This window comes from Euphorbia lathyris, chromosome 4 (genome assembly GCF_963576675.1).
Source record: "Euphorbia lathyris chromosome 4, ddEupLath1.1, whole genome shotgun sequence".
NCBI classification, from domain to species: Eukaryota; Viridiplantae; Streptophyta; class Magnoliopsida; order Malpighiales; family Euphorbiaceae; genus Euphorbia; species Euphorbia lathyris.
In genome coordinates, this window is record NC_088913.1 from 80,513,266 (window position 1) to 80,531,601 (window position 18,336).

Consider the following 18,336-nt stretch of genomic DNA (forward strand, 5'->3'; position numbering starts at 1 on the left):
CGCCTTTTTTGATTGAATTGGCTGTGAGCGTGCCAACAGTTTTGTGGAAAAATTACAAAAATTAGAAATCTGACTTCTAAATCAAAAAATTGTGTGAAAGCTTAAAGGACATATGTTGTCCTAAAATGTGAACACAAGCAAGTGCACTAGGTACAAGTAATAAAGTGTAAGTAAATTATCATCTCCACATGGATAGAACAGTTGAATATGATTAATTAAAAGGACGAGCACAATCAAGTTTAAAGAGTAACTGATCACTTAAATTGAGATGGTGTTTGATTTGACGAAATAAAATAACAAAGCAAGTTGAAAAGAAGTTTGGTTTCAGATTTGGAAGGAACAGGCATACATCATGCACAAAAATATTAGTGAACGGACACTTCGCTCTTTGTTCATTAAGTAGAAACAACTTTGGCTTAAGGTATCTTTCATGAAAATCGGTTGAGTCAGGTGTCCCTGTTCCCAACGTTCTTTAAAAACAATTAAAATAAGTCACATTGAGATAAATATATCTCTAAGCTTTAAGAAAGGAATGCATTTAATTTTGAACAATTAAAACCCTTAACATATAATCAATTATATCTCTGTTTCATAATTATATGTGTTTAGTGAAAGTTCAGTTTCACAACGAGAGGCTCCTCGTAATTGCTCCACTAAGAAATAGGTTAGCTACTCCTATTTACCGTTAATTACTCACTGAACAGCCAAGCTAAGTATACTTAATGAATTTAGAGGGAAGTAAACCTGCTCTTTTACCTATTGCTGCACAGATGCATACCTGTTAATTAAATTACTCACTCATAACTTAATGAGGTAAGACAAAAATAATAAGGAAGAAGAGAACAATTCATTCCAAATACTAAAAACAAAGTTACACACTAGAGATTCAGATGTAAAATCTGAATGCTTCAAAACATAAAAGAAGGCTCTTTAACTAGTCTAAAAATCCAGCAGAAATCATTGTTCTAGATACATTAAAATATTCAAGATATGGTTTACCAGACTGTTCTGACAGACAGAAAGCAGCCTGCTGCACAGTCAGACAGCCCATGTTGTATTATTTTCTTCCAAAATCATGACTGTTCTGCAACAAATTTAGTTCTTCTTGAGGAAAGGTATTTTTGGAATTCAGGAAAGATTAATAATTCATATTTTGGGTTCATGCTTCACCTAACCAGTTGTTCTCACTCTTTCTTAGTTGTTCTTCTCCTTTAAGTGCTCATTTCCTCTTGCACGTAGCGTGAACTCTTCCAGTGAATAGACAATGACCTTTGAACGAGTAGAATATGTTTTTCTCCAAATTTCACATTGATCCTTGGTTCTCCGTTTTGGTATTTTTGCTCCTCCAAAATACCAATTTCACTCTAATTAAGCACAAGTGATCTACAAAGGTCATCTTTCTTCATTCTATAGAAAAATCACTTAAAATTCCTATTAATAGCTCAATTATCCAATTCAATCATGAGAATTAAGGGGTGAAAACAAGTATAATATACACATATCAACATAAAAAAAGCTTAAAGTTCGTCAATTATATCTACGAATATCGAGATTAATTGAAAGAAATGATGCTGAATTTGAAATTGAGAATAAAAAGAAAATGCTTGAATAATAGAAATTGAGGTTTTGAAATTGAAAGGATTACAGATATTGGAATTGAATTGAAGGAACTTGGAATTGACAATTGAAAGAAAGTGTAGAACTAAGACAATTGAAAATTGAAGGAAATTGATAACAATTGTTGTAGAGATTTTTCTAACAGTTTTGAGTCATTATTGAGATTTTTTGTAGGTTTTTTGGTTGATTGAGTTGGATCATTTTTTCTGCTGCCAAAACTTGTATTTATAATATAAAAATAGGTAGGTAACGGTAACATAACTCTGAGTTAATGTAACTTAGAGTAAAATTCCATAACATAACGTAACATAACTCAGAGTTAATGTAACGTAACTCAAAGTAACGTAGCATAACTCAAAGTAGCGTAGCACAACGTAACGTAACGTAACATAACGTAACGTAACTAAGACTAACATAGAGTAATGTCATGTAACTTAGAGGACCGTAAAATAATTTAATCTAACATAACATAAAGTAATGTATTGTAATGTAACGTCACATAACGTAACGCCACATAATATACTATTACATAATGTAACATAGCATAATGTAATGAAACTCGGAGTAACAAAACTTAGAGTAACGTAGCGTAATTTAGAGTAACGTAATGTAATGTAACGTAGCATAACATAACGTAGCGTATTGTAACGAAACTTAGAGTAACGTAGCATAACTGAGAGTAACGTTGCGTAATTTAAAGTAACATTACGCAAGAGAATCAGTTTGAACTGTCTTTGTTAGCTATCAATTTCAAAGTACTTATTTGTCAATTTTTAAACCACTTAATTTGAAAATGGCTAAAAAAGAAATAATTTATTTTTGTAATTTTTCCTTTATTATAAGTATAAAGTTCTTTTTAAAGAATATTTGAAATATAAAGTTTAATGTATTTTGATGATTGAGAGGAAAAGATATCGAATAAGTAAAATTTATATAATAACGAATGTATTCAATAATTAAAACAAATAGTATTGGTTTAAGTATCAAAAAGTAATAGTCCTTGGACTCAGGGAACATTTGGAGTTCAAAACCGATAAGATGGGTTGGGAAGTGTGGCTCGGTGTGATGAGGAAGTGGTGAATCAAGCTGATTTAAAGGAGCAAACTTGTTTGAGAAATGGGTTGGCTGGTGTGGTATTTGATGGAATAAGTCGAAGGACAAGAGATGCTTTTTTTTTTCTAATTGTTTTATTGATGTTTTTTTTTTTTTTGCAATGATGCGGTTTGGAGTTCAAAGTTTGGAGCTGCTAACTTTAATTTATAGCATGATGAATCTGCTTCTAATTTTTGGAATGGTGCTAATGTTTTTTGTCCTCCATTTGGTGCTGCTAACTGCCTTCCAAAAATTGTTGATGCTGCTCCAAAATTGCCATGTGAAGCTGATGTTTTAAGTTATCAAAATAGAATTGTTGCTGCTATGGTTAATTTGAATGAGTCTTCACAGATCGCGGATGTTTCTAAATATTATTTTTGGTTGCCTCCTCCAATTAACATTTATAAATTAAGCTGTGATGCTTCATTCACGGTTAAATCATTTGAAGGCTCTTTTGGGATCGTTGTTAGAGATTTTAATGGTTTAGTCTCAATTTCCGGTGGCGGGCCAATTGGAAAAGTTATGTCAGTTTTACATGCTGAGCTATTAGCGATTTTAAATTCATTGTGTAACGTAACATAACGTAACGTAACGTAACGTAATGTAACATAACGTAAAGTAAGTTAGAGTAACGTTACGTAATGTAACATAACGTAAAGTAAGTTAGAGTAATGTAACGTAATGTAATGTAACGTAAATCATAATGTACCATAACTTAGTACAACGTAACTTAGGATAATGTAAAGTAAATTAGCATAATGTTACGTAACAGATCAGTTTGAACTATCTTTGTACGCAGATCAATTTCAAAGCACTTGTATGTCAATTTTTAAACCACCTAATTTGAAAATGGCTAAAAAAAAATTATTTTTATAATTTTCCATTTATTATAAGTATAAAGTTTTGTTTAAAAAATATTTGAATTATAAAGTTTAATATATATATTTTTTTATGGAGTTTAATAATTTTGTTGATTGAGAGGAAAAGGTATTGAAAAAGTAAAAGTTATATAATTATCGAAATGTATTTAATAATTAAAATAAATAATGATTCTTGTTTTTAATGATTAATATCTAGACTATTAAATTATAATTAATAATTAATGAAGATGCCCTAGCCGCCGGTGAACCCTTGCCGCCTCTGTTCTGTAATTACGAATGGGGATGTCTACGCCGGTAAACCTTGATGATCACGTCGGCATTAGAGTTCTTTTCAATCCAAAGCTCCACTTCGATACATCTTCGGTGGATAAATCGGTGCCTCAAGCTCCCAGCTTCACCTCTGTCCTGAAACGGAACATTCCGACGACTCCTGCATCATCGGCAACAATATCGGAATTCGGAGGAGTCCGATCGGTCAAAATAACACAAGCGGCATATGACAGTTGAGTGGCGCTATGCGAGCACTCCTTGATTGGCAGATTAATTCTCTCCAAAGGCGATTCGCCCAGGAAGGTCTCGGATTTGAAGGCTGTTTTATCAGCAGAATGGGGACTGAAGTGTGCGTGGAAGCTGATTTCAATCGGAAGAGGATTCTATCAGGTCTTTCTGCAATCCAGAGAGGCAAAGGAACTCGCTCTTAGCAAAGGAATCTTGAATTTAAAGCCTGGAACTTTCCGTTTGCAACCATGGAAAGCGGATTTTGATCCGTCGGCGGAAAAATCTACACATGCTCAGGTATGGGTACGTTTATATGCTTTACCATGGGAATATTGGGATGTGCAGATATTGTCTGATATAGCTAAGGGTCTTGATGGTCTGATAAGATTCGATAAGGCTACGCTAGAAGGGGAATTTGGGCACTTTGCTAGGCTATTAATTGATATTGAACTGGCTGAGGAACTTCCTTCTAAGCTGGGTATTGAAAGAGAAGGAAAGAAATTCTGGATTGATATTGTCTATGAGAAATTGCCGAATTTCTGCAAGGTATGCTCCAATATTGGGCATTTGGCCTATGAATGCAGACGGAACATGAAGCCGACTCACCCGAAACCGAAACACAAGGACAACACAGAGAATCTAGAGGCTAAACCAACACAGGCCCTTGTCACAGTTGCAAAAATTACAAACAATCTGATACAGGATCTTAGCGCACAGCCTGAGATAATTCCATCTGAGCCAGAGGGTTCATCTGAAGAGGAAGAAGGGATTGCAGATGACACAGGGGAAAGGCCACTATCTCCGGGGAACTCGAATATCAAGACCACTGAGCAGGAGGCCCCAACCCCCGTGCACAGCTGGGCAGATGAAGTTGATGAAGAAAGTAAATAGGAAACAGTGGGCAAAAAGGTTAAAATGCCATCGGGACAGCAAACTCATGTAAAGCGGGTTGGAAGGCCACCGAATCGTTTTAAATGAATATCCTCTTTTGGAACTGCAGGGGTATCCTTAATATGGATACTAAACGTTATTCCAGTAATTTATGCTTTGTACATAAACCGGATATTGTTTGTTTGGTTGAACTAATGGGTAACTTTGTTGACAGTGATCAAAGTTTCTGGAATAGGTTGGGTTTATCGTTTGTGGCCTGCAATCAGCGAGAGAGGGAAACCATGTTGATACTGAAATCAGTACGGGTTAACTATCAAGTGGTCGTCACAGAGAGGCATGATCAATGTGTTTTATTGAATTGCATCATACAAGGCATCAATCATAATCTATGTTTTTTCTATGGTAGTAACTAGGCCAATAGAAGGAGGCTATTGTTTGATAAGATCCAGGATTTGCAATCGACACACCCGGGACTGTGGATGGCAATTGGAGACTTCAATGTAGTACTGGGAGCTCATGAGAAATCTGGACGAGCTCCGATGGCTAGTCCTTGCAGGGATTTCCGGGAATTCATAGATCAAAGGGATTGGAGAGAGGTTCATACGAATGGCCCTCTCTACACTTGGTCAAACGGTAGAGGGGGTCACGCACGAGTGGAGTGCAGGCTCGATAGAGCGCTTATATCAGAAGATTTTGCAGACAAGTGGTTGCATCACTGCACTGTTTTAAATAGGCATCAGTCTGATCACAATCCACTGCTTTTCAGTTTCTCGCTTGGCAATAGGGGTCCGGCCAGGTTCAGATTTCAGTCCATGTGGATCTACCATCCGAGTCCGCGGGAAGTGATACAGAGCTTCTGGGATGGTCCTCATCCTAGTTTGGGTCCGATGCATCTTCTAAGTCACAAGCTCCGTGGGCTGCGCATCATTCTGCGAAGGTGGAACAAGGAAGTCTTTGGCAATTTCGACTGTAATATCAAGGATTGTGAGAAGACTCTGAGAGCAATCCAAGAGGATATCGGCACCAATGGTTTCTCTTCGGAGAAACATGAGAGAGAGCTGCAGGCTCATGCTCAATTGGATCTCCATCTATTATAGAAGGAAGCCTATCTGAAAGAAAAAAGTAGAATTAACTGGCTGGAGCTAGGGGACAGAAATAGTCGCTTCTTCCATAGAATGGCTTCTCAGCGCAAATCGAGTGCAGGCTTACAGGCTGTCCGAATTAATGGAGTCGTGGAAACTGATCCGGCTATAATAGCCACTCATGCAATGAAACACTTTGCTTCGCTTTTCAAAAACGACAGAACAGAAATTGCGGATTTATCATCAGTGAAGGAACTGATTCCACATTCAGTCTCCCAGGAAATGAACCAGGAGCTTATTCGGATCCCTTCTGATGAGGAGATCAAGGAAACTGTTATGGGAATGTCTGCGACGAGCGCGCCGGGGCCTGATGGTTATACTGGTCTGTGTTGAAACACCTTTCCACAGGATTTTGATTTGACAAAATTATTTAAGTACAATTAAATATTCTATAACACACTAAGTTTAAATGCTTTGATTTATTCTTACTAATGTGTGTGTTCAATGTTGAGTTTATAATTGTTATAAGACATAAAGATCATAAGGCCCAAGCCCTATATGAAAGTCAAAGCCCAAGTCAAACAAGGCCAAGACCACCCAGCCCGCGTATTACAAAATGCTACCGTTGAGTGTTGAAACGCAGCTGAGCAAAGAAGGATCCAGAAGATCCACGTAGACAACTTCGGTAAGAAGCTGCTGAGCTGTCTCGACAAAACGTACAAGACAGCTGATGAGCACAAGGCAACTTCCAGACAAAGTATTTCCTCTTTCAGTAAAGAACAGAAGACACAGGAAGCTGTCTGTTTGACATTACCTGAATTGGAGGAACATACTGTCACACTTACCGAAGAACAAAAGATGCTGGAATCTGATTGGCTAAGAGAACTGTTGAACAGACTAAGTGAAAACGACATGAAGTCGTTTCCCTCCAACGGTTATTTCGAAATTCGAAATAACCAGATGCCCTCACAGCTCTCTATAAATAGAGCTTTCAGAATCCTCATTCAATACAGAACTTTGAGCAAAAGCCGTTACGCTGACCAAAAGCATACAAAAGTTTTGCATCCAAAAGCAAAGCAAATCTTACACTACAATTTCATATCTGTGTAAAAGTCTAGAGTGATTGATCTTCAATCATCTAAGGTGTTCTAGCAATTGTTGTTTAGGACAAATCTTAATCATTTCTAGAATTAGAAAGGAGAAGCTGAGTACTCGATTTTAGTACTTAGTGACTTAGAATAGAAGTGAGTAGAGGTATAGAGGAAGGTACTCTTGTTATACTCAGCTTCCACTGCCTGAAAGAGATTCACTAGGGCGTCTGTAGCTCGCATCAGGGCGCCCGAACAATTGCGAAGAAGGCCCGGCTACAGGGGCTCTACTGGCATGGCGCCACGCATCCCTGGTTGCGCTGTTTCCTGACTGCCCTCGCAAAGATTACGACAAACGTCGTAAGGGATGATCAGCAAAGCTCCGTCAACTAATATGACCGGTACCCAGAAAGCGCGACTAGAGGTTTCCCCCCTACTTTTTATAGCACGAGACGGTAGGAAAACACAAAGGGACGGAACTATGGCAAAATAAACCGCAAAAGAGGTTTCCCCCCTACTTTTTATAGCCAGCCAGAAACGGAGGCACCGGCAACGCACGATGTTCAAGGTGTCTTTTACGGCGCATGCATGGGCATTTAATTCAAGGGCAATAAATTATGCACTAAAACCCACAGACACATGCATAGTTTCTGAAAGGTCTCAAATGGACAAATCGGGCACCTTTACGTCCAGCTGTCTATCACTTTTTGAAAGGGGAATAAAACCTATTAGACTCATGCCTCCTCGCATGAAATGCTCGGCTAACATCACCGGGGGGGACCACTTGATTCGGAATATCACCTTGAGGCCCAAGAGGCCCACCAACGTCCGATAAGCTAATGGGCCAGGACGGCAGAGGGCCCCCAGGCCCAAGTCAATCCGATATAAATAGGCAATTAAAGGAAGTAGAACGGATCGGGTAACTCATACTCTCACTACTTCATTTACACTAGATTACTAAGCTCTCTAAGAATAACTAACTGCCTTAATCTTCGGAGTGTTCGCAGGGACCGATCCCCACGCAGAGCCGACCCCCGAAGAAGCAAGACCTCCCCGATGGAGATCCAGATCACTATTCCGCATTCCCTGATTAATAATTAAAATAAATAATTATTTAAATATCAAAAAGTATAATTAAAACAATTAATTTACTAAGGAACTGATTATCATTTGATAACTAATGTATCAATCCAAATGCTAAAACATAACATAAATTAGTTATTGTTTGTGAAAATAAAATAACAAATATAAAAAGGATGAAAATAATATAGGGGAAACATTTATGTAACATTTTAAGTTGTCTGTCTAATTAGGAATGACAACATACCTATGGGTAATGCCAATTTCAATCTCAAATCCTTACCCTTTTATTTTTTTTTTAATTATCTGTACACATCTCATTACTCTAACAGGTATATTTTTTACATCCCATATCCATCCATTTAATTTGCAGGTAATGCCAATTTCAATCGGGGGTATTCTCATACACGTCCCATTACTCTAACGAGTAATGGTTTTGATCTCATACCCGTCCTATATCCTTTCATGCATGGTACAGATAGTCTCATTAGAGTCGGATAGTACCGAATACCCGCAGATACAGTACCCGTTGTCATCCTATGCCTAACCCATTCAATCTTCCCTCTCACTCTTTCATGTTTTTATCCCTTCTTAGCGGTGGCGAATACAAGATCATTCGGTCGGGGGGGGGGCAGATTTTACACGTGGTGTTTAAATTATTTTTTTGCTAAATTGGTGTCTAATGGAAAATATTCGGATTTAGAAAAGGCTTAATAGGTAAAAGAAAAAAAAAAGAAATTTAGGTTTAAGAAATGTCTGACAAGCCAAAAAAATTTTAAAATTTGGAGTTAGAAAGGACCTAACATTTATAGAAGATCTAACAGGATTTGAGCCAATTTTTTTAGTGCTAATTCAACACCGATCTAAATTTTTTCAAAACAGGAACCGGAACACCACAATACCTCAAATTTTATGGAGACAAAGGACCCAAACTATTGGTGATCATATTGTTCCAACGACCGGCTCCGGTCCCCCTCGTGTGCCCGCCCCCTGCTTCTTAGTGCTCAAAGTTGTCCCTACGCGTAACTCATTCAGTCTTTCCTCTCAAGTCTTTCATGTTTTTATCCCTTCTTAGTGCTCAAAGTCGTCTTCTTCCTTATTTCTTTCTGTTATTTTTTTTCTAATTTTCTATTTTTTCATATTTAATTTTGGATCTACCCTTCTATTGTGCAGGGATGGGTTTATGGTTATTTAACATTAGAAAACCCTAACTAATTCTTTTCTCTTGTTTCAGTTTCATGTGTAAAGAGAAGGCCGAGAACTTGAAGGTTGAGAATGTAAGGGGAACGTGGATGGTGATCGGATCCACATCAAAAACTTTATTCACAAGAGGATTCAGGTAGATCTACATCAAAACTTTATTCACAAGATGGTTCAGGGCTTATCGATCTATTCTGATGTTGTGGTTGTTTCTAAACAGTTCTCGCTTTCATTGATTGAGAAGTCGAGGGATTGTTTGGCGGTTCGAGATGGTCAAAGGGATGATATTGAGACCGAGAAGCTTATCGTACGTTGAGGCTGTGTTCTTAATTCTTAATTCTGTTTTTCTTTTGTTTATGTAATTCGATTTCTCGAATCACTGCTTAGTTTAACTGAATTATCTCGAACTTTCCCTTTTAGTGGACTATTATACAATATAATTACTGAACTGAACTTTATTTTTGATCTTCAAAGAGAAACTTCAATCTGTGTGTGTACAATGGCCTTTGGCACATTAATGGTAATGGAATATGGGATAAAATATATGATTATGGCTGAGATTAATTGTAATGTAATATGCTTGTTTCTAATGTTCAGATTCAACTTGGGGAGTCAAGATATGAACTTGATCAAATGAGTTACTTAAGATGCTAAATAGCTCTATCCGCTCATATGTAGAATTCCATCAGATCGAATTTATACTAACATTGATATTAATTAAGTAAAAATCCGATCCACTGATTGTTTGTTGAAATTTTCAGGTGAATATCATGTTGATCTTATAGTCTGTTAGGACGCACTACTAGTAATCCTGCCTCGTGTTACCGGAGTGCATCTGTTACTGGAGAGTTTCGAACCGATGGTGTTCTTCTCTGTGAAGGAGAAGATATTGATCCATCATTATACGAAGGTGAATCAACCGATCTTTCACAACATGAATTAGAAGAAATCAGGAGGGTTCACGCAAGCCATACAGGCATGGATAGAGAGAAAGATTCAATCGAATTACGGCTGGCGAAACTTGGCCTAGAAAGGAATGTAATATACCTTATTTAGGGATATGCAGAGGAACACAGGTTTTGAATGTTGCCTGCGGAGGTAGTCTTTATTAGGATATAGAAAAGGAATTATATAAGGATTGTGATGATTCTGAAAGAGTTGAGCATATTGATTATGGAAGTAGTTGAGAATAGGTAGATTTGTGTTTTAAAAGTTATCATCATCATCAGCGTGAAAAGATAAGCTGAGAGATTCGTTCCTATGGTGTTTGCGGTTGATGGATTGATTGAAGGGTTTTATGATCCTGATGCTTATGATCCTCAAGGGGGAAGTTTATAATGGGTTTACAATTCCATCCGGAGACATCCTGATAGTGAGGAATTTGATTATTCAGGATGACTAAGGGCTTACCAGGAATTTGTCAAGGCTATAAGAAGTAGGTGAATATCAGTAAGCAAGTTATGGTAAATAAAGAAGTGGAGAAGAAAAGAGAAGTTATAATTAGAAGCTTGTCGCTTGCAAGAAATGTGTATAGAAATGCACACAGGCCCATCCGAAGAAGAAAATAGGCTGAAGCAGATGGGAGCAACAGTGAGGTATGGAGTTTCCTACTTTCAGAAATTGAAGTTGAATGAGGAAAGGGATAAATTAGCAACAACTATGATGGCTAAAATGTCAGTACAACAGTTATCTGATCTATTGTCTTTCAACCATATGATGGCTAATACTTGCTCTCAAGTTTTGGACACAAAGCTTCATTTTCATTCTTAATATGTATATATAAATCTAGCTTCTCTTAGTTAATTCATTTATGTTACTACTATTCTGTTTGCATCACACACTAGAGTACCATGTGAATTCATTTATATAAATCTAGTTTTCTGTTACTGCATTTCACCATGTGAATTCCATATGATAGTCTGCTTTAGCGGATCAAATGCCTCCATTTGTGTTACTTTTTATCCAAAAATAGTTGCAGTAGGAGCACCTTAGCAGAGCCATCTCTTCTCAATCCGTGCAAAGCCAATAAAGAGGCAGAGCAATTGTCAAAAGCATCTGGATTACAATTCATGGAATGAGACAACATTTTGCTATGGTCCTAGAACTGTTCTTGTTTGGTTTACAATGTGTGCTCATACACCTATACAGTTCCGTAATAGCTGAATGGGATATTTGAGAATCTCTGCTTACCATTTTATTTAAGAGACTCATATTTATCTTGTTATACAATTCCAGTAATAGGTGAATGGAATATATAATCTATCACTGTTGTGCAATATGCATTTTTTGAACATAGTAATATTTTTAAAAGGAAGTCAAGATTAATTCATGCTTTGTAGCTTTAATTTGAACTTTTTTATATTGCAGGGTGGAAAGAAAGATAGGTTGAAGGGGTGTTATTGGCCTTGAGGAAAGCACCAAGATGTAGAGATGGACTAGTTCGTCATACAAGAAATTAGAAACTGATCCAGAAATCTCAATGTGCAAACAATCAACATGAAATATGTATAGTTTTTTAGTTATTGAAATATTCTAAAAAAGTCTTTGTTCTTATATCGTGAATTTGTACCTTTCAATTATTATGTTTGTTGGATGTTTTGAATTTTTTTGGTTGATGAGGATGAGTTTTTGGAATCTCTTATCTTTTCAATTTTTTAGCAATCTATACATATAATATATAGAATTAGAAAATCAACAAATACCAATTTATGGTAGGATTTTTCTTCCTAACTATTCGTGTCCTTAATATTATTCACGTTCTGCTTTAAAAAAAATAGGAAAAACTACGAAAAAAATGCATGTGTTTGCCCAATTTGCAGAGGCATGTGGTTTAAAAGTTTACAAATAAAGGTTTGTGATATGTTTTATTTACAAAACAAAATATTACAATTACACAGTTAAGTTCTAATTACAACAAAATATATTTTTATCTTAAAAAATTTTTATTCTTATATATCAGCAAAACACAACCAACTTCCGAAAAAAAAAACTTCATAAATCGAAACAATAAATAATATGGTTGAATTTTACGTTTTAAACCACGCACCTCTATTTGTGAATAAGGCAAACCATGAGCATTTTTTTCATACTTTACCCAAAAAAATATTATTCATTTTCAACTACAAATTTAAAGTTTATAGCTACATAACTGATTTTGGTATGTTACATTTTATTTAAAGCAATTAGTTTTCATTTTTGCTACAAAATTAATTTCAAATCCGTAAATTCAAGTTTTAACTATGATTTTTTTTTTTTTTTGTAATCTTATGGCTGCTTATATTAACATTGTGTTACAAGTTAAATACTTGTGCCAGAAAGTTGAATTTTTCAACTACAAACACTGTTATAAATAACTAATGTAAAATTTATCTTAAAGTTTACATTTTGTAGCTAATTACATTAATGTTTAGCTACAACTTAAATATTTTCATTGCAATAAATAATATCATTATAGTTGTATTTTTTTTTTTTGTAGTTATATGCATCTGTTATTAGTTATTGTTAACCTAAATTATGTAGCTAAACCTTTAGCTACGTCACTTCTAGCTACGACAACCTACGGAATATTTTATCATAGCTAAATCATTTTGTCACTGCACTTTTTCACTTCAGCCACAAATTTACCCGTAGCTATAAATGATTTTTGTTTGCAAGACTGATAAATTTTTTATTACTCCACAAAAATGATTTCCCAGAATAAATTAAGAAAAAGGAAATTATTGACCAAAAGGTTATTATAAACACGGGTACATCCATTCGCGTGAATGCTGTTTTGGTTTGAAGCGTGTACGATACAATATTTATGTTATCATGTGTTGAAATTTCACCAATTAATAGGTTGCCAGAATTAAAAGTTGAATGATTTTATTGAAATAAATTTAAGATGAGTGGTCATTTTGAGATACTCATTAAAGTTCTAATAACTTAATAGTAGTCTTTGTCGGACCAATTTTACGAAATTAATTTTCAAAACTTGTATATATAAGAAATTAACATTTTACCTTTAATTTTTCGTACAAATTAACCACTAACATGTTTAACATTTATTTTTTCAACCAAATTATTTAGGATGTTTGTATTTTATAGATTGAAGATTTATAATTAAAATATTTTACTTATTAACATTTCATATTTAATTTTTCATATAAACCAATTGACATGTTTAACATTTATTTTATCAATCAAACCATTTGTGATGTTTTGTATCAATTGTAGCTCATGCATATTTATAGATTGAAGATTTATAATTAAAATATTTTAAAATTTCACATTTAATTTTCATGCAAAGCATTTGGGGTGTTTAACATTTATTTTCTCAATCAAACCATTTGGAATGTTTTGTATCAAATGTTGCTCATTCATGATTAAAGATTGAGGATTTGGAATAAAAATACTTTATTTTACTTATTAACATTTCAGATTTAATTTTAAATGCAAATCATTTGGAATGTTTAACATTTATTTTTTTTCCAAACTAACTTACTTGAAGATTTCCTATATATATGTGTCATATACAAATGTAAGTTCTAAGAAATTTTCATACACATACACATCTATAACAACTTATCTTTGTAATTCTTATGGAATTATTTCTTCAAAACACACTTTGCATTAGAATGACTACATTTCTATTTTTTCTTGCTATTTTTTCTTTTCACTTAGGTTGTTCTATCCCTTTCCTTAATCCCGACATCATTGTAAGCAAGGACATCAATCTAGGCAACTACACCAGAATAAGCGACGCCATCGAAGCTGCCCCATCAAATGCCATACATCGTTTTGTTATATACATTAAGGAAGGTAAATATAACGAAAATATAGTTGTTCGAAAAGAAAAAGAAAATATTACGATTGTGGGTGATGGAAAGAATCGTACTATAATCTTTGGAAATTTCAGTCAAAAAGTAAACAAGACTATTCAGCAATCAGCTACTCTAAGAATTGATGGTAGTGGCTTTTTAGCAATTAATCTCACTGTGAGAAATATTGCAGGATCGGAAAATGAGCAAGCTGTAGCAATTCATTCAAATTCACCATATTCTGCATTTTATCATGTTAGTATTGAAGGGTATCAAGACACGTTGTATATCCACGCTGGTCCTCAATTTTTTCGTGAATGTGATATTTATGGAACAATAGATTTTATCTTTGGAGAAGGCCCTGCTACTTTTCAAAATTGTCAAATATTAGCTAGACAGGGTCTAGGAGAAAAGGAAAATGCTATAACGGCAAATGGTTGCATAGATGAGGGAACTAAGAATAAGCCATGCGGCTTTGCTTTCCATCAGTGTAACATAGATGGTGATAAAGATTTATTACGGTCAAAATCACCAAGTCCGACTTATTTGGGGCGATCATGGAAAAACAAATCTACTGTTGTCTTTATGGAATCTTCAATGACAGGAGTTATAAATTCAAAAGGTTGGTTGAAGTGGGATAAACACAATTTTGAAGACACGGTATTTTATGGAGAATATAAGAATTCAGGGAAAGGAGCAGTTCTTCAAAATCGAGTGAAATGGTCTGGAGTAAATTCTGTTATGAAAAAAAAGAGTGCGGAAAAATATACTGTGTCAAAATTTCTAAAGGGTGAAGAATGGCTGCCAAATCTTGATGTTCCATTTATTCCAGGATTGTTTTAATTATATATTTAAATATATGCTTTATAAAAGTATTGTAATAACTAATTATTATTATAAATAAAAGTTAATATTATATATTTAATAGTATGCTTTTTGTGAATAGATAGTAATGTAAAAAGAGGAAGGTTGATATATATTGTTTGGCACTAGTAGTTGCTATAGTAAGTAAGGAATAAAACTTCCTAATTTTTTAGTCTCCAAATTCAACCTTCCAAAGGATAAAACTTCCCATCACATTTATTACTTCATACAAAGATTTACCTCCCTTTTTTTTTTTTTAATTATCATTAGAACAATTAGCTAGCAATGTAGGAATTGCATCTACTGTAACGTAACGTCGCGTAATTTAAAATAACATTACGTAACAAAATCAGTTTGAACTGTCTTTGTTAGCGATTAATTTCAAAGTACTTATTTATCAATTTTTAAACCACCTAATTTGAAAATGGCTAAAAAAGAAATAATTTATTTTTGTAATTTCCCCTTTATTATAAGTATAAAGTTCTTTTTAAAGAATATTTGAAATATAAAGTTTAATGTATTTTGATGATTGAGAGGAAAAGGTATCGAATAAGTAAAATGGGCTGGTGTGGTATTTGATGGAATAAGTCGAAGAACAAAAAAATTAAAAATATATTGTCTATTGTACGAGTTAGACAAAAAAAATTCAAATTTTTTTACGTAATTTATTTCCCTAGAATAAATTAAAAAAAAACAAATTATTAAACCAAAAGGTTATTATAATCAATTGTACACCATTTCGCATGAATGCCGTTTTGGTTTCAAGCGTGTACAATACAATTTCAATTTTACCATGTGTTGATATTTCACCAATTAAAATGGCGGTTAGAACTAAAAGTTGATTGATTTTTTACTGAGACAAATTTAAGATGAGTGATCATTTGAAACAAACCCTTAAAGTTCAGTAACCAATGGTCCACCTATCTAATAATACTAAAGGGGTGTTTGGTTGCTTATTTTCATGCTCCATTTTGTCTTCATTTCAAAATGGAGAGTTTTAGGTGTTTGGTTAGTGACCTTCTATTTGCCTTTTAAATCTGAAAAACAGCATTAGGTGTTTGGTTAGTGATCTCCCGTTTGCTTTTTACACTCGAAAAGGTGTTTGGTTAGTGACCTCCTGTTTGCCATAATGAATATTTATTTGGGTTAATTTCAAATAAAACATCATGTTTTCACATTTCTTTTGTAGAGCGGTACATGTGGTTGGCTAAATTTTTATTTTGCCAAGCCAATAACGATCTCAAAATAAAAAAATTCAAGAATTAAAGTTGTTTAGTATCATATTTACCATGGAACCTTTTTTTACTTCTTTTAAAATCATTATTTTTGAAGTTTTTTCTCTCGTAAAAACAACATCTAAATAACCTCAAACCTAAAAAGTTGAAGAATTAAAGTTGATTAAATTATCATTTAATTCTTGAAATTTTTCATTTTGAGGTCGTTATCGGCAAAATTTAGAAAAATGAACTTTTTTCCAACCACATTTACCCATTTGAAAAATATGTAAAACCACATGATTTTATTTGAAATTAACCCTATTTATTTTATGAGTCATATTACACCTAATGTATGAAAAAGTTGTTGTCATTCTTTTTTTTTCATACTCAATTGGAGATCTCAAATTTTCATATATATATATGTGGGTTCACTTTTAACGGGTATTACCCATCCATGGGTACCTAGAAAAATGTGTGTAGAGATTTTTTTAAAGAATGCAATTTATTATCGAATTATAATGAAAAATATGAATAGAAAAATATGAATCTTGAAAGTTAGTGTCTTTTGGAAAAAAGTAATTTGAATTAATTTTATTTCACGTGACACATTAACTAATATAAAATTAATTATGTATAATCAATTAGTTATTAATATCTTTAATTTAATTATTTATGTGAAATTATAGAACAAAAAATATAATTTTAGACCTTAAAATATAAACACTAAATTCTAAATTATAAGAAATAAACTCTAAATATGCGACGTGTCATCAAATTTTCAATATATGATGTGTCATCAAACCATTGGTCTGATGTACCACGTCATCTATACATCAAACATACTAAAATTTCTCATTTAGTGATAATGGAAAATACTGCTAGAGAAAAAGGAAAAAAAAATTCTTGTGTTTCATCATTACATCCATCTATCCGGCTAGTACTTTGATGACATGTAACACATAAACCAATAAAAAAATTAACATCAGCAACTAATTGATTAAATACTTTTTTAGGAAATTATTTACATAAAATTCTAGACCACAAAATATAAATTCTAAACCTTGGATTTCAAAATCTATCTGCAATTGGTGTTATCAGCTCAGTCAGTTATCCCAAACTAAAGAGACCGAGCCACGTAAAGAGTATCTGGCTGGTGCTTGTACCTCTTCCTATTCCAGAGTCACTCCTAAAATATAAACCCAAAATTATAAAATATGTCATTTGTCATCAAATCAATGGCTCGACATACCATAACATACATGCGTCATATAATAAAATTTGTGATTTTAATGAGGCTTAATAGGCATCCAGCCCCTTAAACTTGTAACTTTTTTTCACCTGGCCCCCTCAACTTAGGGGACAACCTCTCAACCCCCTTAACTCTCCAAAAACATCACATACAACCCCTTAAACTTGTAACTTTTTTTCACTTGACCCCCTCAACTTAGGAGACAACCTCTCAACCCCCTTAACTCTCCAAAAATATCACATACAACCCCTTACACCCCTATATCCGATCAAAATATTGACCCATGTAGAAAACGCGCTTGACTGTTGACCACACCAATGCCACATGTCATTTGGACATCCAGATACTTGGACATCCGTAGAGTCTTCTTCCTTGATTTGCAGGTTTCCACGAAACCTTAAGTACAACATATTCACCACAAAAACATGATTCATGAGTATCCACCATGAAATCAGTTTCAAGACAACATAAACCCTAACCTAATTGACAAAAAAAAGGAATTATCTCAGAAGAAGAAAGAGGCAAACCAGAAGAAGAAGAAGGAGAAGAATAAAAAGAATGTAGAGGAGGAATAAAGGAGATGAAGGAGATGATACTTACTATTGAACTTGAATCGGAGACCGATTGAAGACAGAAAAGAGGTGAATTAAAGGAATCGAAAAAGATGAAGGAAGGATTTCTGAGGAGAAGAACGTTAGGGATTTAAGAAGAAAGGAGATTTTTTTACCGTTTAAGTTTCTAAAGCCAACCTTCACGCGCTTTCTAATGTGTGCAATCC

The 18,336-nt window shown here is 34.2% G+C and overlaps 1 pseudogene; it reads left to right on the forward strand.

Moving 5' to 3' along the window:
- The first annotated feature begins 6,154 nt into the window (after positions 1-6,154).
- On the forward strand, positions 6,155-11,320 carry LOC136227264 (putative glutamine amidotransferase GAT1_2.1; annotated as a pseudogene).
- Positions 11,321-18,336: the final 7,016 nt, after the last annotated feature.